The 21,012-nt window shown below is 43.5% G+C and overlaps 2 non-coding genes and 1 pseudogene across 2 annotated transcripts; all 3 read left to right on the top strand.

Moving 5' to 3' along the window:
• Nucleotides 1-7,844: 7,844 nt before the first annotated feature.
• LOC113564810 lies at nt 7,845-9,839 on the top strand. Its single transcript, XR_003408316.1, has one exon. It is a non-coding gene; the product is annotated as a small subunit ribosomal RNA (ribosomal RNA).
• Nucleotides 9,840-10,688: 849 nt separating this feature from the next.
• Nucleotides 10,689-10,867, top strand: LOC113564818. The gene has a single exon (XR_003408323.1). It is a non-coding gene; the product is annotated as a 5.8S ribosomal RNA (ribosomal RNA).
• A 389-nt stretch (nt 10,868-11,256) lies between these two features.
• Nucleotides 11,257-20,585, top strand: LOC113564815 (annotated as a pseudogene).
• Nucleotides 20,586-21,012: the final 427 nt, after the last annotated feature.

The raw sequence follows: 21,012 nt of genomic DNA on the forward strand, positions 1-21,012 counted from the left end.
GTGTACTGGCTAAATTGAACCCGATAACCACAACCAGTTTCGAAATAGGTGGCGCCTCTACCCCTATAGTAAAAAATTTCTCCGCCAGAGGGCGTTAATCAGTTCCATAAAGCGCCAGCAGGTGGCGCTCTTTGCTCCCCCCTTCTGTGCCTGACAATTAACACTCACTCGTACAGAAAGGCAAAACCTGAAAGACACGTGCTACTGCACGCAGTTACCATGGGCAAAAACGATATGGAAGTGGATAATGTGGCTCTGCCCACTTCTAAGAAAAACGGTTGGCAAACGCTGGTGCCTAAGAAGAATGCAGGCAAGCGCAAGGAGCCACCTAATCTAGCTACGACCGTAAACCCCAAAGTACCCAAGGTACTAAAACCCATAAAGAAGAAGACGTCGGCCACTGGCAGCTCCAGCTCCAGCTCCAGCTCCAGCGAATCTGACGATGAATACGAGGAACCAGGTGAGGTACGACAGTTCACCTTGCCCCTAAAGAAAAAGACAGCTAAGCTGGCCAAAGTCAACAAGGTCAGCGATGCTGAGGAGCTGCTGTCAAATACCAACCGATTCGCTGCACTGCCTATCGAAGAGGACGTTGTCACCAAGGAACCAGCTATACCAGTGGAGGCCACTGTACCCAAGCCCCCTCCAATCATAATACCTGGGGTGCACAGCATCGCAGATATGCTAGCTGACCTTGGAGAAGTAACCGAGCCAGGTAGCTTCGCCTACAAGGCTACCGGAGGCGGTAGCGTCAGAATCATGCCGAAAGACAGCTCGACATACCGGAAAATTGTCAACCACATGGACAACCACAACATGGCCTTCAGGACTTTCCAACTCAAGGAAAACCGAGCTTTTCGCGTGGTAATTAAAGGGCTACATTCAACAACGCCAGTTGACCTCATCACTGAAGAACTGAAGGGGCTCGGACACACTGTTCGAGATATCAAGAACGCCATCTCGAGAACCACAAAGAAACCTATGGCTATGTTCTTCGTAAACTTGGAGCCTTCAAGTAACAATAAAAAGGTGTTCGAGATCAACAGGCTCTGCCACGCTGTGGTCTCCACCGAGGAGCCCAGAAAATTCAATGACCTGGTGCAGTGCTACCGCTGCCAGGCTTTCGGGCATACCAAGAGGTACTGCAGATTGCAGTACACTTGCGTAAAATGCGGTCAGGGGCATGCATCTACCGAGTGCACTAAGGCCAAAGACGCTCCTGCTACATGCGGTAACTGCGGAGAGGCGCACACTGCGTCATACCAAGGCTGTCGAGTATACATCGAGGCCAAGAAGAGGGCTTCCCCTAAGCCAAAAACGAAGACGATGACACCACCGCCGAAAGAGGCCCATACACCACCAGCGACAACCAACAACGCCACATTCACTGGCTTTAGCTACGCTGACGTCATCAGGGGAGGATACCCCCAGCAACAGCAACCCAAACACACCTTCAACCAACAAGGTCTCATTGACCGGGAGGCAGCGTTGGAGGAGAGAATAATGAAGCGCATGGAGAACATGATGGCTTCAATGTTCTCCCAGTTTAAAGACATGGTGATGGCCATGTTCTCCTGCCAGAGAACCATGCCATGAATACACAAATAGTAATCTGGAATGCTAACGGCTTGGCGCGGAACAAGCCAGAAGTGGAGCTCTACCTGAAAACCAACCAGGTAGACGTGATGCTGGTCAGCGAGACCCACTTTACAACGAGGTCTCACTTCAAAATCCCTGGCTACGAGGTGGTCAACGCCTTGCACCCAGCGGACAGGATCAGAGGTGGAGCCACAGTAATCGTACGAAGAGGATTACTGTACGAGGAGATGGAGCCGGTGCAGCTGGAATGGATGCAATGCGCCAGGATCCAGCTGCTGACACATTCGGGCAAAATCTGTATCGCGGCAGCATACTTGCCCCCGCGTTATACAATCAGCCATCCCGAGTTGTCACTGCAGCTGAAAAACTTGGGTCCCAAATTTCTTATTGGCGGAGACTTTAATGCCAAGCACACATGGTGGGGCTCCAGGATCGTCAACCCCAAGGGCAGCACTCTGCTTAGGTGCGTCAGAGAGTTGGGCTGCAATCTGCACACAACGGGTGAGCCAACATACTGGCCCAGTGACCCTAACAAAATACCGGACCTCCTTGATCTAGGCATCAGTAGAGGAATCGACCCGGCGAAAGTATCTACAGTTGGGTGCTACGAGCTGTGCTCTGACCACAGCATGGTCAGGATAGTACTTAGGACCTCCTTCCTAAGCACCCCCAGAGGCACCAAACTGATCAGGAGAAATACCGACATAACTGTGTTCAAAAGCTGGCTTGAAGAAAACGTTGACCCACACCCGGCTATCAGCACTGGAGGAGACATAGACGAAGCCGTTGCTAGCCTTACTGGCAAAATCCAGCAGGCGGCAAGGATGGCCACACCCACACCTCCTACCAACAGTGAGAGACCCCAAGTGGCCCGCAGGGACAACCATCTATGGTCGACTGAACTGGCGTCGATGGTATCGGAGAAAAGGAGGCTGAGGAGAGTCTGGCAGACTAGCAGAACACCGTCCGACAAGAGGGCCTACAACAGAGCCTGCAAGCAGCTCAAACAGATGCTTCATGACTCGAGAAACAAGGCGCTCGAGGAGTACCTAATAGAACTGGAGCCTGGCAATGCTGAGCACAACATCTGGAACGCCACCAAATATCTGAAGAGGCCTGCGCGGAGGGTGCCACCTGTCAAAACAGCTGCAGGTGTATGGTGCCGGTCAAGCCAAGAGAAAGCGGACTGCGTTTGCTGACCACCTGGAAACCAGCTTTCAGCCATTCGCCCTATGTGAAGACGAAGACGTTGAAGAGACGAAGCAGTTCGTTGACGCAGCCTGCCCTATGGACCTGCCTATCGCAGAGATAGGTAGTCAGGAGATTCTGGATGAGATCTCGTGCTTGAAGCTCACCAAATCTCCTGGCCACGACCAAATCGACGCAGCTGCCCTCAAGCTGCTCCCAGCGAACTGCATAGAGTACCTGAAGGCTCTGATGAACCAATGCTTAAGACTGGGACACTTTCCTTCTCAGTGGAAGTGCGCTGAGGTTATCCTCATACACAAGCCGGGCAAGCCAGAAGCCGAGCTAGGCTCATACAGGCCGATCAGTCTACTCGCCATCCTGTCAAAAATCCTTGAGAAGCTGTTCCTCAAGAGGTTGCTGACCATCCTGGAGGAAAAGAGGACCATCCCTGACCACCAGTTCGGTTTCAGGCAAGGACATGGCGCCATCCAGCAGTGCCACCGGGTCGTCTCCAGGGTCTTCGATGCCTTCGAAAACAAGAAGTATTGCGCGGCAGTCTTCCTCGATGTGAGGCAGGCTTTCGACAGGGTGTGGCACCTCGGCCTGCTTTTTAAGCTGAAGCAACAGTTACCTACCCCATACTACATGTTCCTCAAGGCATACGTGGAAGAGAGGAGGTTTTACGTGAGGAGCAGTAACTCCAAATCACCCCAACACGTGGTGAGAGCCGGAGTACCTCAGGGCAGCGTACTCGGTCCTGTGCTGTACAACATATTCACCTCAGATATGCCAGTATCTGAAGACAATAGAATATTGACATGCACCTACGCCGACGACACAGCGCTCCTGTGCTTCTGACACAACCCCTACCCTGGCAGCGCAAGGGCTGCAACACGAGCTGGACACGATACAGTCATGGCTGAAAAGGTGGAACATCACCATAAACGCTGACAAATCCACCTACGTCACGTTTACACTCAGACCAGACAACTGTCCACCCGTCCACATCAACGGCACCAACATACCGTCCAATTCGAGGGCCAAGTACCTGGGACTAACCCTGGACAAGCGTCTCACATGGAAGGACCACATAGGGGATAAAGTAAAACTCATGAGGCACAAATGCCGCTCCATGACATGGCTCCTGGGCAGACGAAGCACGCTACCGACTAGATACAAACTACTCCTCTACAAAGCCATCATAAAGCCGGCTTGGACATACGGCATCGAGCTGTGGGGCACTGCCTCCCATACAAATATCAAAAGACTACAGAGAGCAGAATGCCGCATCCTAAGATTTATCCTCAACTGTCCTTACTACGTGAGGAACACGACAATCAAAAGGGACCTCAAAATGCAAAGTGTCGCCGAGGAGTCCAGGAAAGCCAGCAGGAGGCACCTGGAGAAGCTGGAGAACCACCAAAACCAACTTGCTGTCAACCTCCTGGACAACAGCCTACAGCGCAGAAGACTCCGAAGAAACCATCCACTTGACCTACCTTTCCGGGTTCCCTAAAGGAATCCCCTGATGACCCTAGCTATTAAATATAAGATTGCCTAGAAAATCTACATAACCGCCAATGTACCACATAATTTAATTGATTGCCCTCCTGGGAATTAGTGACGCATATGATATTGTCCCTATCTAATTATAGAAATAAAGAACTTAAAGAACTCAAGTAAAGTTGCCAAAACGCATATGATAATGTCCCTATCATATTAAAGAACTAAAGAACTTAAAGAAATCAAGTAAAGTTGCCAAGACGCATATGATATTGTCCCTATCATATTAAAGAAATAAAGAACTTAACGAAATCAAGTAAAGTTGCCAATACGCATATGATATTGTCCCTATCATATAAATATAGGATAAATGTATATAATTATATATAAAGAAAAATATATGAAATATCCGTATATTTATTAACTAAAGAACTTAAAGAAATCAAGTAAAGTTGCCAAGACGCATATGATAATGTCCCTATCATATTAAAGAAATAAAGAACTTAAAGAAATCAAGTAAAGTTGCCAAGACGCATATGATATTGTCCCTATCTAATTATAGAAATAAAGAACTTAAAGAAATCAAGTAAAGTTGCCAAGACGCATATGATATTGTCCCTATCATATTATAGATATAAAGAACTTAAAGAAATCAAGTAAAGTTGCCAAATGCTTTGTCATCAAATTAGTGACGCATATGATATTGTCCCTATCTAATTATAGAAATAAAGAACTTAAAGAACTCAAGTAAAGTTGCCAAAACGCATATGATAATGTCCCTATCATATTAAAGAACTAAAGAACTTAAAGAAATCAAGTAAAGTTGCCAAGACGCATATGATATTGTCCCTATCATATTAAAGAAATAAAGAACTTAACGAAATCAAGTAAAGTTGCCAATACGCATATGATATTGTCCCTATCATATTAAAGAAATAAAGAACTTAAAGAAATCAAGTAAAGTTGCCAAGACACATATGATATTGTCCCTATCATATAAATATAGGATAAATGTATATAATTATATATAAAGAAAAATATATGAAATATCCGTATATTTATTGAACAATATAAGGAAATTATATATAAAACATATGAAAAGGAATATTTATTGTATGTATAAAAGAAAAAATTCAGAAATACTCCTATATTCTCTTAGTATTATAGAGAAAACCCATATAAGTGAGAGGTATTAGTAGTGTAAACGACGCTTTGATCGACAGAGGGTTCAAAAACTACTATAGGTAGGCAGTGGTTGCCGACCTCTCGTATTGTTCAAAACTTATGTATTCATATGATTTTGACAATAATATAAGGAAATTAATTATAAAACATATGAAAAGGAATATTTATTGTATGTATAAAAGAAAAAATTCAGAAATACTCCTATATTCTCTTAGTATTATAGAGAAAACCCATATAAGTGAGAGGTATTAGTAGTGTAAACGACGCTTTGATCGACAGAGGGTTCAAAAACTACTATAGGTAGGCAGTGGTTGCCGACCTCTCGTATTGTTCAAAACTTATGTATTCATATGATTTTGACAATAATATAAGGAAATTAATTATAAAACATATGAAAATGAATATTTATTATATGTATAAAGGAAAAAATTCAGAAATACTCCTATATTCTCTTAGTATTATAGAGAAAACCCATATAAGTGAGAGGTATTAGTAGTGTAAACGACGCTTTGATCGACAGAGGGTTCAAAAACTACTATAGGTAGGCAGTGGTTGCCGACCTCTCGTATTGTTCAAAACTTATGTATTCATATGATTTTGACAATAATATAAGGAAATTAATTATAAAACATATGAAAATGAATATTTATTATATGTATAAAGGAAAAAAATCAGAAATACTCCTATATTCTCTTAGTATTATAGAGAAAACCCATATAAGTGAGAGGTATTAGTAGTGTAAACGACGCTCTGATCGACAGAGGGTTCAAAAACTACTATAGGTAGGCAGTGGTTGCCGACCTCTCGTATTGTTCAAAACTTATGTATTCATATGATTTTGACAATAATATAAGGAAATTAATTATAAAACATATGAAAATGAATATTTATTATATGTATAAAGGAAAAAATTCAGAAATACTCCTATATTCTCTTAGTATTATAGAGAAAACCCATATAAGTGAGAGGTATTAGTAGTGTAAACGACGCTTTGATCGACAGAGGGTTCAAAAACTACTATAGGTAGGCAGTGGTTGCCGACCTCTCGTATTGTTCAAAACTTATGTATTCATATGATTTTGACAATAATATAAGGAAATTAATTATAAAACATATGAAAATGAATATTTATTATATGTATAAAGGAAAAAATTCAGAAATACTCCTATATTCTCTTAGTATTATAGAGAAAACCCATATAAGTGAGAGGTATTAGTAGTGTAAACGACGCTCTGATCGACAGAGGGTTCAAAAACTACTATAGGTAGGCAGTGGTTGCCGACCTCTCGTATTGTTCAAAACTTATGTATTCATATGATTTTGACAATAATATAAGGAAATTAAATATAAAACATATGAAAATGAGCAATTATCATATGATTAATGGAAAAAATAATTCATTTATATATGAATAAAGGAAAATTCTCTTAATATATAAGAGAATAGCACGTGTTGGGTGGCAAACAGAATTGAAAATACCCGCTTTGAGGACAGCGGGTTCAAAAACTACTATAGGTAGGCAGTGGTTGCCGACCTCATGCATTATTCGAAATATATATTTCGGATCATGATGATTTAAATTTGGTTACTTACAAATAAAGTATATTATTATCCGTACAAATTTGTTTCTCAGTTCTTATGAACATGGGACTTGGCTCCGCGGTTAATAGGAATATACGACTTTAGATAATATCGTTGAAACAACAGTCAAGTTTCTATTATACATAGAATAACAAATCGTTTCCATATATTATCGTTAATTTTTGGAGGCAGGCAAATTTATTGTTATTTATTTAATAATATATTACCTGCCGTAAAGTTGGAAAATTATATCGTTACCGCGGTATAATATATATATTCATATTTATTACATGATGGAAAAATTACAAAATTTTTAATATAGAAATCATATGCGCTCGGTTTTACGTTATGTATTACCAGAGAGTTATATGGATAAAGATAAATTTTAAATTTATCATCAAATTGCAAATGATTTAACTCAATATTTATATTGGTTAAACAAAAATTGTACATGTGTGGATACAATAATTATGTATGTTGGAAACAAAATGATATTTTAGAATGAAATATGTATAATATAAATACAAAATTATAGAAATATATATTATTGAACTTGTTAATAATGGTGAAACAAGTATAAAAATATAATGGAATATACGAATACGAATGCTATATAAAAATGGCCGTAATCGAATTAAAAGAGATTTAAAATTTTACCCAAAGGCAAAATATTGAAGTATTTTTCAATATGATATAATAAATGGAATTATATAAAATGGAAATCTATAATATTTATATTGCTTATTTCAATTCGAAAAATATGAATGGAATATGAAGAAAGAAACATTATTCTGGTTGATCCTGCCAGTAGTTATATGCTTGTCTCAAAGATTAAGCCATGCATGTCTAAGTACACACGAATTAAAAGTGAAACCGCAAAAGGCTCATTATATCAGTTATGGTTCCTTAGATCGTTAACAGTTACTTGGATAACTGTGGTAATTCTAGAGCTAATACATGCAATTAAAACATGAACCTTATGGGACATGTGCTTTTATTAGGCTAAAACCAAGCGATCGCAAGATCGTTATATTGGTTGAACTCTAGATAACATGCAGATCGTATGGTCTTGTACCGACGACAGATCTTTCAAATGTCTGCCCTATCAACTTTTGATGGTAGTATCTAGGACTACCATGGTTGCAACGGGTAACGGGGAATCAGGGTTCGATTCCGGAGAGGGAGCCTGAGAAACGGCTACCACATCTAAGGAAGGCAGCAGGCGCGTAAATTACCCACTCCCAGCTCGGGGAGGTAGTGACGAAAAATAACAATACAGGACTCATATCCGAGGCCCTGTAATTGGAATGAGTACACTTTAAATCCTTTAACAAGGACCAATTGGAGGGCAAGTCTGGTGCCAGCAGCCGCGGTAATTCCAGCTCCAATAGCGTATATTAAAGTTGTTGCGGTTAAAACGTTCGTAGTTGAACTTGTGCTTCATACGGGTAGTACAACTTACAATTGTGGTTAGTACTATACCTTTATGTATGTAAGCGTATTACCGGTGGAGTTCTTATATGTGATTAAATACTTGTATTTTTTCATATGTTCCTCCTATTTAAAAACCTGCATTAGTGCTCTTAAACGAGTGTTATTGTGGGCCGGTACTATTACTTTGAACAAATTAGAGTGCTTAAAGCAGGCTTCAAATGCCTGAATATTCTGTGCATGGGATAATGAAATAAGACCTCTGTTCTGCTTTCATTGGTTTTCAGATCAAGAGGTAATGATTAATAGAAGCAGTTTGGGGGCATTAGTATTACGACGCGAGAGGTGAAATTCTTGGACCGTCGTAAGACTAACTTAAGCGAAAGCATTTGCCAAAGATGTTTTCATTAATCAAGAACGAAAGTTAGAGGTTCGAAGGCGATCAGATACCGCCCTAGTTCTAACCATAAACGATGCCAGCTAGCAATTGGGTGTAGCTACTTTTATGGCTCTCTCAGTCGCTTCCCGGGAAACCAAAGCTTTTGGGCTCCGGGGGAAGTATGGTTGCAAAGCTGAAACTTAAAGGAATTGACGGAAGGGCACCACCAGGAGTGGAGCCTGCGGCTTAATTTGACTCAACACGGGAAAACTTACCAGGTCCGAACATAAGTGTGTAAGACAGATTGATAGCTCTTTCTCGAATCTATGGGTGGTGGTGCATGGCCGTTCTTAGTTCGTGGAGTGATTTGTCTGGTTAATTCCGATAACGAACGAGACTCAAATATATTAAATAGATATCTTCAGGATTATGGTGCTGAAGCTTATATAGCCTTCATTCATGGTGGCAGTAAAATGTTTATTGTGTTTGAATGTGTTTATGTAAGTGGAGCCGTACCTGTTGGTTTGTCCCATTATAAGGACACTAGCTTCTTAAATGGACAAATTGCGTCTAGCAATAATGAGATTGAGCAATAACAGGTCTGTGATGCCCTTAGATGTCCTGGGCTGCACGCGCGCTACAATGAAAGTATCAACGTGTATTTCCTAGACCGAGAGGTCCGGGTAAACCGCTGAACCACTTTCATGCTTGGGATTGTGAACTGAAACTGTTCACATGAACTTGGAATTCCCAGTAAGTGTGAGTCATTAACTCGCATTGATTACGTCCCTGCCCTTTGTACACACCGCCCGTCGCTACTACCGATTGAATTATTTAGTGAGGTCTCCGGACGTGATCACTGTGACGCCTTGCGTGTTACGGTTGTTTCGCAAAAGTTGACCGAACTTGATTATTTAGAGGAAGTAAAAGTCGTAACAAGGTTTCCGTAGGTGAACCTGCGGAAGGATCATTATTGTATAAAATCCTTACCGTTAATAAAAATTTGTTATAATACAAATACATTTTGAATTTACCAAAATTACTTACCAAATTACCAAATTAAAAAATTTACCAAATTTATATTACCATATTATCAAATTTACCAGATTACCAAATTTTACAAAAGCAAAGCGCATAATATGATATGATTATAGAACGAAACGATTCAATTGAATCAAATTAAAAATATATATATAAATATATATTAAAATAAAAGTTAAAATCAAAATAAAATGAATCTGATGGGTTTTTATTTATATGAGGCTTTGGCAACCTCATAAGATTTTAACATGTTGTGTAATGGCGGGCACAACAAAAAAAAATATTATATATATGTGGCTTTGAAATGTAAAAATAAAACTTCGAATATTGGAGAGATCGAAGATATCAAATTCGAAAATGGAAATCGAATTAAAACATTAAAAATAATGGTTATCAAAATAATTTGTTAATATAAAATGGTGAACTTTGTGTGTATATGGACCATAATATACACGCGTTGCGAATATGTATTGTTCATCTTAGTTATGAGCATACGTTGGCTAATGCAACAACCTAAAATATACAATGTTGTACCTGGTACCCATCAGGTTAATGTTTTATATAAATTGCAGTATGTATCGCCCAAACATAGTTAAATATAAACCGTAAATAACCAGATTATATGATACATAATGCTTATATGAAACTAAGACATTTCGCAGCATTTATTTTAGGTATAAAAATACATTTATTGAAGGAATTGATATATGCCAGTAAAATGGTGTATTTTTAATTTCTTTCAATAAAAACAAAATTGACATTATATAAAAATGAATTATAAAACTCTAAGCGGTGGATCACTCGGCTCATGGGTCGATGAAGAACGCAGCAAACTGTGCGTCATCGTGTGAACTGCAGGACACATGAACATCGACATTTTGAACGCATATCGCAGTCCATGCTGTTATGTACTTTAATTAATTTTATAGTGCTGCTTGGACTACATATGGTTGAGGGTTGTAAGACTATGCTAATTAAGTTGTTTATAAATTTTATAAGCATATGGTATATTATTGGATAAAATAATAATATTTTTATTCATAATATTAAAAAATATATATGAAAAACATTATCTCACATTTGGATGTGAAAAACGAAGAGAAATATTTTCTTTTTCAATCAAGTAATACTGAGAAATGTCTAGCATAAAAAATTGAATTATTTTTCATCTAGAATTGTCTCTTATTAATGATTCGGAAATAGAAAAAACTTGGTTATGTTATTATTCTTCGTTGGTTCGTTTAATGGAAAACACTTTGCTACAAGAAATAATGGAAATTTTATAACGAATTTAATAAAATGTTTTTATCATTATATATAAAGAATTAATGGCAAGAAAAAGTTATATACAACCTCAACTCATATGGGACTACCCCCTGAATTTAAGCATATTAATTAGGGGAGGAAAAGAAACTAACAAGGATTTTCTTAGTAGCGGCGAGCGAAAAGAAAACAGTTCAGCACTAAGTCACTTTGTCTATATGGCAAATGTGAGATGCAGTGTATGGAGCGTCAATATTCTAGTATGAGAAATTAACGATTTAAGTCCTTCTTAAATGAGGCCATTTACCCATAGAGGGTGCCAGGCCCGTATAACGTTAATGATTACTAGATGATGTTTCCAAAGAGTCGTGTTGCTTGATAGTGCAGCACTAAGTGGGTGGTAAACTCCATCTAAAACTAAATATAACCATGAGACCGATAGTAAACAAGTACCGTGAGGGAAAGTTGAAAAGAACTCTGAATAGAGAGTTAAACAGTACGTGAAACTGCTTAGAGGTTAAGCCCGATGAACCTGAATATCCGTTATGGAAAATTCATCATTAAAATTGTAATATTTAAATAATATTATGAGGATAGTGTGCATTTTTTCCATATAAGGACATTGTAATCTATTAGCATATACCAAATTTATCATAAAATATAACTTATAGTTTATTCCAATTAAATTGCTTGCATTTTAACACAGAATAAATGTTATTAATTTGATAAAGTGCTGATAGATTAATATGATTACAGTGCGTTAATTTTTCGGAATTATATAATGGCATAATTATCATTGATTTTTGTGTTTATTATATGCACTTGTATGATTAACAATGCGAAAGATTCAGGATACCTTCGGGACCCGTCTTGAAACACGGACCAAGGAGTCTAACATATGTGCAAGTTATTGGGATATAAACCTAATAGCGTAATTAACTTGACTAATAATGGGATTAGTTTTTTAACTATTTATAGCTAATTAACACAATCCCGGGGCGTTCTATATAGTTATGTATAATGTATATTTATATTATTTATGCCTCTAACTGGAACGTACCTTGAGCATATATGCTGTGACCCGAAAGATGGTGAACTATACTTGATCAGGTTGAAGTCAGGGGAAACCCTGATGGAAGACCGAAACAGTTCTGACGTGCAAATCGATTGTCAGAATTGAGTATAGGGGCGAAAGACCAATCGAACCATCTAGTAGCTGGTTCCTTCCGAAGTTTCCCTCAGGATAGCTGGTGCATTTTAATATTATATAAAATAATCTTATCTGGTAAAGCGAATGATTAGAGGCCTTAGGGTCGAAACGATCTTAACCTATTCTCAAACTTTAAATGGGTAAGAACCTTAACTTTCTTGATATGAAGTTCAAGGTTATGATATAATGTGCCCAGTGGGCCACTTTTGGTAAGCAGAACTGGCGCTGTGGGATGAACCAAACGTAATGTTACGGTGCCCAAATTAACAACTCATGCAGATACCATGAAAGGCGTTGGTTGCTTAAAACAGCAGGACGGTGATCATGGAAGTCGAAATCCGCTAAGGAGTGTGTAACAACTCACCTGCCGAAGCAACTAGCCCTTAAAATGGATGGCGCTTAAGTTGTATACCTATACATTACCGCTAAAGTAGATGATTTATATTACTTGTGATATAAATTTTGAAACTTTAGTGAGTAGGAAGGTACAATGGTATGCGTAGAAGTGTTTGGCGTAAGCCTGCATGGAGCTGCCATTGGTACAGATCTTGGTGGTAGTAGCAAATAATCGAATGAGACCTTGGAGGACTGAAGTGGAGAAGGGTTTCGTGTGAACAGTGGTTGATCACGAGTTAGTCGGTCCTAAGTTCAAGGCGAAAGCCGAAAATTTTCAAGTAAAACAAAAATGCCAAATTATATAAACAAAGCGAAAATAATACACTTGAATAATTTTGAACGAAAGGGAATACGGTTCCAATTCCGTAACCTGTTGAGTATCCGTTTGTTATTAAATATGGGCCTCGTGCTCATCCTGGCAACAGGAACGACCATAAAGAAGCCGTCGAGAGATATCGGAAGAGTTTTCTTTTCTGTTTTATAGCCGTACTACCATGGAAGTCTTTCGCAGAGAGATATGGTAGATGGGCTAGAAGAGCATGACATATACTGTTGTGTCGATATTTTCTCCTCGGACCTTGAAAATTTATGGTGGGGACACGCAAACTTCTCAACAGGCCGTACCAATATCCGCAGCTGGTCTCCAAGGTGAAGAGTCTCTAGTCGATAGAATAATGTAGGTAAGGGAAGTCGGCAAATTAGATCCGTAACTTCGGGATAAGGATTGGCTCTGAAGATTGAGATAGTCGGGCTTGATTGGGAAACAATAACATGGTTTATGTGCTCGTTCTGGGTAAATAGAGTTTCTAGCATTTATGTTAGTTACTTGTTCCCCGGATAGTTTAGTTACGTAGCCAATTGTGGAACTTTCTTGCTAAAATTTTTAAGAATACTATTTGGGTTAAACCAATTAGTTCTTATTAATTATAACGATTATCAATTAACAATCAATTCAGAACTGGCACGGACTTGGGGAATCCGACTGTCTAATTAAAACAAAGCATTGTGATGGCCCTAGCGGGTGTTGACACAATGTGATTTCTGCCCAGTGCTCTGAATGTCAAAGTGAAGAAATTCAAGTAAGCGCGGGTCAACGGCGGGAGTAACTATGACTCTCTTAAGGTAGCCAAATGCCTCGTCATCTAATTAGTGACGCGCATGAATGGATTAACGACGGACGTGTTTTCCTCGAGCTCCCATTGCTACGGTCATTGTTGAGTAAATCCGCGGATTTATACGTTGAAAAACGGAGTAAAGTGTGTGTGAAGGTGTCGCGAACAAAAGTTGAAAATTTGTGAGCGAAAGAACATCGCGTGTTGTGGAAATAAACGATTTTCAATTGGAAATTTTCCACGAGGGCCACGTGTTGAGTGAGAGCGCTCTCTGCGAGAGAGGCGTTAGCCCTTTTCGTGTGGGATTCTCTCAGCGCCAGCTGATCGGTTGTGAACTTTGCTAAGGTGTGTGCATTGGATAATTTTAGTGTTGCCATACCGAGCAATTGGTGGCGCCACTGTGAATAGGTGGAGCCAGTGTGCCATAGCAACCAGCCTCTGTCAGCAAGCTAAAGTTGCTTGACTCGGTAAAAGGAGGAGCCACTTCCATTGGGTAAGTCCGATGGAAAGCGATAGCACTGCGAGCGCCATGAGCGCCAGCAGTGCGTCGAAGAAGTCTACGCGTCGCAGGCGTAAAAGCGTACTGGCTTCAAAGAGCTCGGTGCCAACGCAGGCGAAGCTGGTTGCCGTGGCGGCGAATGGAGTTCCTGAACCCGTAGGCGTGTTAGACGAGGAGTTTTCGTCGATGGATGCCCCCGTCGCTGCTGTTGCCCCCGCTGCCGCCCCCGCCGTTGCCCCCGCTGTCGCCCCCACTGTCGCCCCCGCTGTCGCCCGCGCTGTTGCCACCGCCACAGCTGCCACCGCTGCCGCTCGTGCTGGGCAAGCAGCCATGATGGCAGAGCTGTCGGCCACTCAGCGTATGGTGCGCAGCAGTTTTCGCAGCCTAGGAGGGGTGAACACGGACGAGCTCACCTTGGCTATCAGCCGTTACGACGAGCTGGTTATGGCGTTGATGCTCAGGTGTGGAGAGCTGGAGACGCGGCTGGCTATGCCACCGCCACCGACCCCGTCGATGACTACGGCGGCCAACCCTCCTCAGATGCTTCAGGCAGCACCCATTGATGCCCCGCGGACTGCGAAGGTTCGCGAGACATGGTCAGCGGTCGTGAAGTGCGACGACCCAGCGCTATCGGGGAAGGCGATAGCTGAGAAGGTGCGAAATATGGTTGCACCCTCCCTCGGAGTCAGGGTTCACGAGGTGCGTGAACTCCGGAGAGGCGATGGAGCCATTATCCGCACACCCTCAGTCGGAGAGCTGCAGAAGGTGGTGTCATCGAAGAGATTCGCCGAAGTGGGACTAAATGTTACGAGGAATGCTGCTGAGAAGCCGAAGGTAGTCGTTTACGACGTGGACACGGCCATCAGCCCGGAGGAATTCATGACGGAACTGCGGGAAAACAACTTCGATGACACGATGACGGCATCGCAATTTAAGAAGTCGGTGCACCTGTTGACTAAGGCGTGGTCGGTGACTGACGGCGCCACTGTCAATGTGACGCTGGAAGTCGATGATGGAGCGATGGCGAAGCTTGATGTGGGTCGGGTGTACATCAAGTGGTTCTCGTTCCGATGCCGATCGCAGGTCCGCACCTATGCCTGTCACAGATGCGTGGGCTTCGACCACAAGATCAGCGAGTGCCGTCAGAAGGACAACGTCTGCCGCCAGTGCGGGCAGCAGGGCCACAACGCGGCAAGGTGCCAGAACCCGGTGGACTGCCGAAATTGCCGGCATAGAGGGCGACCCTCGGGACATCATATGCTCTCGAGCGCTTGCCCAATATATGGCGCGGTGCTAGCGAGGGTGCAAGCTAGACATTAATGTTTAGCTTCATCCAAGCGAACTGTGGCCGAGGGCGAGCTGCGACCATAGAGCTTGGTGTCCGACTCAGGAGTTCAAGCTCAATGTTCGCACTGGTGCAGGAGCCGTACCTCAGCAGCGACGGGATGGATGTGCTGCCTCAAGGAATGAGGATTTACACTGACCGGCGAGGGAAGGCAGCCATCCTAGTAGATCAGCAGGATGCCATCTGTATGCCAGTGGAGACCCTCACCACAGAGTATGGCGTATGTCTGGTAGTAAAAGGGAGTTTTGGCTCAATCTTCCTTTGTTCAGCATACTGCCAATTCGATGCACCTTTGGAACCGTACCTTCGGTACATGGATGCGATCCTGCTACAGGCTAGCAGAACCCCCGCAATCCTGGGCCTCGACGCGAATGCAGTGTCCCCCATGTGGTTTGCCAAACTCTCTCGGCATGCCGAGGGGCAAGCTAACTACAGTCGGGGTGAGCTGCTGTCTGAGTGGATGCTGGAGGCAAGAGCCGCCGCCCTAAACCAGCCAACAGAGGTGTACACGTTCGATAACTACAGAGCTCGTAGTGATATCGACGTGACAATCGTCAACGAGGCAGCATCTATGTGGGCCACATATGAGTGGAGAGTGGACGAGTGGGAGTTGAGTGACCACAACATCATTACTGTTGTGGCCGAAACAACCTCCACGAGCGCAGTTGAGAGCATAGCTCCTGTGCCGTCCTGGAACCTCTCCAATGCACGTTGGCGATTGTTCGAGGAGGAGATGGTGAGTAGAACAGCCGAACTTCCGGGAAGCTTCTCTGAGTCGCCGTTGGACCAGCAGGTTTCCACCCTGCGCAGTATCGTGCATGATGTGTGCGATATTGCGTTGGGTAGAAAATCGCCAAGATCGCCCAGCAGGAGAGCACGTTGGTGGACTGCCGACCTGAGCGCTGCAAGGCGCGAAGTTCGGAGACTTCGTCGCCGACTCCAGGATGCACGGCATCGTGATGACGATGTTGCTGCAGAGCCTTTGGTAGTCGAGCTGAGACGGACCTCAGCCAACTACAAAAGGCTCATTGGGAGGGCGAAAATGGACGATTGGAAACGCTTCGTGGGAGATCATGCCGATGATCCATGGGGGCGCGTCTACAAATTTTGCCGAGGTCGAAGAAAGTGCACGGAGATTGGGTGCCTCCGCGTGAATGGCGAGCTGATCACCGATTGGGGTGATTGTGCACGAGTGCTCCTTCGCAACTTTTTCCCAGTTGCGGAGTCCGAAGCACCGACTGCCATCGTGGAGGAAGACCCACCGGCCCTTGAAACACTCGAGATTGATGTCTGTGTTGGCCGACTGAAGAGCAGGCGTTCGCCTGGCTTGGACGGCATCAATGGCACTATTTGTAAGGCAGTCTGGCGCGCCGTACCTCAGCACCTGGCAGCGTTGTACTCCCGTTGCATCCGATCGGGATACTTTCCCAGCGAGTGGAAGTGCCCACGAGTAGTGGCGCTACTCAAGGGACCCGAGAAGGACAAGTGTGAGCCCTCCTCATACTAGGGGAATTTGCTTACTGCCAGTTTTTGGCAAGGTGCTTGAGGCAATCATGGTGAATCGTGTAAGAGAAGTTCTTCCGGAAGGCTGCAGATGGCAGTTCGGTTTTCGCCAAGGACGTTGTGTGGAGGATGCTTGGAGACACGTGAAGAGCAGTGTTGACGCCAGTCCAGCGCAATACGTGCTCGGCACATTCGTGGACTTCAAAGGAGCATTTGACAACGTCGAATGGAGTGCTGTACTGCGCCGACTAGCCGACTTGGGATGCCGGGAAATAAGCTTGTGGCAGAGCTTTTTCGCCGGCCGAAGAGCAGTAATCCGAAGCAGTTCCGGTGCAGTGAATGTGCCGGTAACTAGAGGTTGCCCGCAGGGGTCAATCAGCGGCCCATTTATTTGGGACATGCTGATGGATGTACTGCTTCAGCGCCTCGAGCCGTATTGCCTGCTAAGTGCATACGCGGATGACCTGCTTCTTCTCATCGAGGGAAACTCCCGAGCCGTGCTAGAGGAAAAAGGAGCGCAACTGATGTCCATCGTTGAAACGTGGGGAGCGGAAATAGGCGTTGCCGTTTCGACCAGCAAGACGGTAATAATGCTGCTCAAAGGTACCTTGAGACGTGCGCCCACGGTAAGATTCGCTGGAGCGAACCTGCCGTATGTGCGCAGCTGTCGGTACCTTGGCATCACGGTCAGTGAAGGAATGAAATTCCTCACGCATATAGCTTCGCTTCGCCAGCGGATGACCGGAGTCGTTGGAGCATTGGCGCGTGTGCTACGAGTCGACTGGGGCTTCAGTCCTCGAGCCAGGCGGACCATATATGCGGGACTCATGGCACCTTGTGTGCTATTTGGTGCCTCGGTATGGTATGACACCGCCGCACAGGTAGCTGCCAGGAGGCGACTATCCTCCTGCCATAGACTGATCCTGCTTGGATGTCTATCGGTATGCCGAACAGTGTCCACCGCGGCACTGCAGGTTCTTGCTGGAGCCCCCCCGCTTGACTTGGCCGCTAAGAAATTAGCGGTCAAATACAAGCTGAAGCGTGGATACCCGCTGGAGGAGAACGACTGGCTCTATGGCGAGGACATTACGCGTCTAAGCCGTGAGCAAAAAGAGATTCGCCTAGAGGAATGCTTGCTATTGAGTTGGCAGAGCAGATGGGATGACGACAGCGAACCAGGACGGGTGACGCACAGGTTCATCCCGGATGTCACCCTCGTCTATCGGGATCCGAATTTTGGTTTCTCGATGATGGCGTCTTTCTTGCTCACTGGGCACGGGTCGTTCAACGCATTTCTGCATGGGAGAGCCCTTAGCGATACCACTGCTTGCGCATGTGGTGATCCATACGAGGACTGGATGCACGTGTTGTGCGCCTGCCCTCTATATGCAGATCTGCGAGACCTCGATGGACTTGGAGTGCAGCGTGTTGGCGAGGACTGGACATTCGAAAGAATCCTGGAGGATCGGGAGAGAACGCAACGGCTGGTTGTGTTCGCTGAGTTGGTGTTCCACAGAAGAAGAGGCAGATAGCCTGACGCCGTGCCGTGTGGTTAGCGGGCGAGAATACTGCCACAGCTTGCCGCAGCTTGTCGTAGAAGGCGACTAATGCGGCAATAGGTCACTCCGCCCGTGCTTGTCGGAGCCAAAGAGTGAGGCCGACCGAGCCTCTAATTTTCGGTACCACGGGTTGAGCAGTTCCAAGACTGCTCATTGAGGTTGGCCCCCTTGTGGGAGTATCGTGGTGGCTGTGGTTGGTACCCATATCGCGGGTAGAGCCTTCATGCTCGACGTTTGAGTAACGGCGCGGGTTGCGCAACACTCGGGTGCTGTGACCCATAGAACAGTAGAGATTTTAGGTAGATCTCGCTCCTCAGCAAGGGGGAGTGCTTGCCCGGCAAGCAAGCACTCGAATTGCTACCGGGGTGGTCGCTATGTACATAGCTATAGCTTCCAGACCGGGACGTTTTGTTCAGCGTATTGGACACATGCATCATATGCTCACTTGTGGGTGTATAGGGTGCCGTGGTTGTAATCCCTTCAATGTGGAACACGCCACGTAAAACAAGTTCGGAGGGATCCGATTCATACACTGTCCCTATCTACTATCTAGCGAAACCACAGCCAAGGGAACGGGCTTGGAATAATTAGCGGGGAAAGAAGACCCTTTTGAGCTTGACTCTAATCTGGCAGTGTAAGGAGACATAAGAGGTGTAGAATAAGTGGGAGATATTAGACCTCGGTTTGGTATCGTCAATGAAATACCACTACTCTTATTGTTTCCTTACTTACTTGATTAAATGGAACGTGTATCATTTCCTAGCCATTATACGGATATATTTATTATATCTTATGGTATTGGGTTTTGATGCAAGCTTCTTGATCAAAGTATCACGAGTTTGTTATATAATCGCAAACAAATTCTTTAATAAAACGATGCATTTATGTATTTTTGATTTGAAAATTTGGTATAACTCCAATTACTCAGGTATGATCCAATTCAAGGACATTGCCAGGTAGGGAGTTTGACTGGGGCGGTACATCTCTCAAATAATAACGGAGGTGTCCCAAGGCCAGCTCAGTGCGGACAGAAACCACACATAGAGCAAAAGGGCAAATGCTGACTTGATCTCGGTGTTCAGTACACACAGGGACAGCAAAAGCTCGGCCTATCGATCCTTTTGGTTTAAAGAGTTTTTAACAAGAGGTGTCAGAAAAGTTACCATAGGGATAACTGGCTTGTGGCGGCCAAGCGTTCATAGCGACGTCGCTTTTTGATCCTTCGATGTCGGCTCTTCCTATCATTGTGAAGCAAAATTCACCAAGCGTTGGATTGTTCACCCATGCAAGGGAACGTGAGCTGGGTTTAGACCGTCGTGAGACAGGTTAGTTTTACCCTACTAATGACAAAACGTTGTTGCGACAGCATTCCTGCGTAGTACGAGAGGAACCGCAGGTACGGACCAATGGCACAATACTTGTTCGAGCGAACAGTGGTATGACGCTACGTCCGTTGGATTATGCCTGAACGCCTCTAAGGTCGTATCCGTGCTGGACTGCAATGATAAATAAGGGGCAATTTGCATTGTATGGCTTCTAAACCATTTAAAGTTTATAATTTACTTTATAAACGACAATGGATGTGATGCCAATGTAATTTGTAACATAGTAAATTGGGAGGATCTTCGATCACCTGATGCCGCGCTAGTTACATATAAAAGCATTATTTAATACAATGACAAAGCCTAGAATCAATTGTAAACGACTTTTGTAACAGGCAAGGTGTTGTAAGTGGTTGAGCAGCTGCCATACTGCGATCCACTGAAGCTTATCCTTTGCTTGATGATTCGATATAAAATATATAAGTACTTTTATCATGTACTTATAATGGGTGCCCAGAGTGCCCAGAATAGTAGCCAGTAGCCAAATGCTTTGTCATCAATTTAGTGACACGCATATGAAATCAAGTAAAGTTGCCAAGACGCATATGATAATGTCCCTATCATATTAAAGAACTAAAGAACTTAAAGAAATCAAGTAAAGTTGCCAAATGCTTTGTCATCAAATTAGTGACGCATATGATATTGTCCCTATCTAATTATAGAAATAAAGAACTTAAAGAACTCAAGTAAAGTTGCCAAAACGCATATGATAATGTCCCTATCATATTAAAGAACTAAAGAACTTAAAGAAATCAAGTAAAGTTGCCAAGACTCATATGATAATGTCCCTATCATATTAAAGAACTAAAGAACTTAAAGAAATCAAGTAAAGTTGC

The sequence above is a fragment of the Drosophila erecta genome, unplaced genomic scaffold (assembly GCF_003286155.1).
Source record: "Drosophila erecta strain 14021-0224.00,06,07 unplaced genomic scaffold, DereRS2 tig00000977-arrow-arrow-pilon, whole genome shotgun sequence".
In the NCBI taxonomy this organism is placed as follows: Eukaryota; Metazoa; Arthropoda; class Insecta; order Diptera; family Drosophilidae; genus Drosophila; species Drosophila erecta.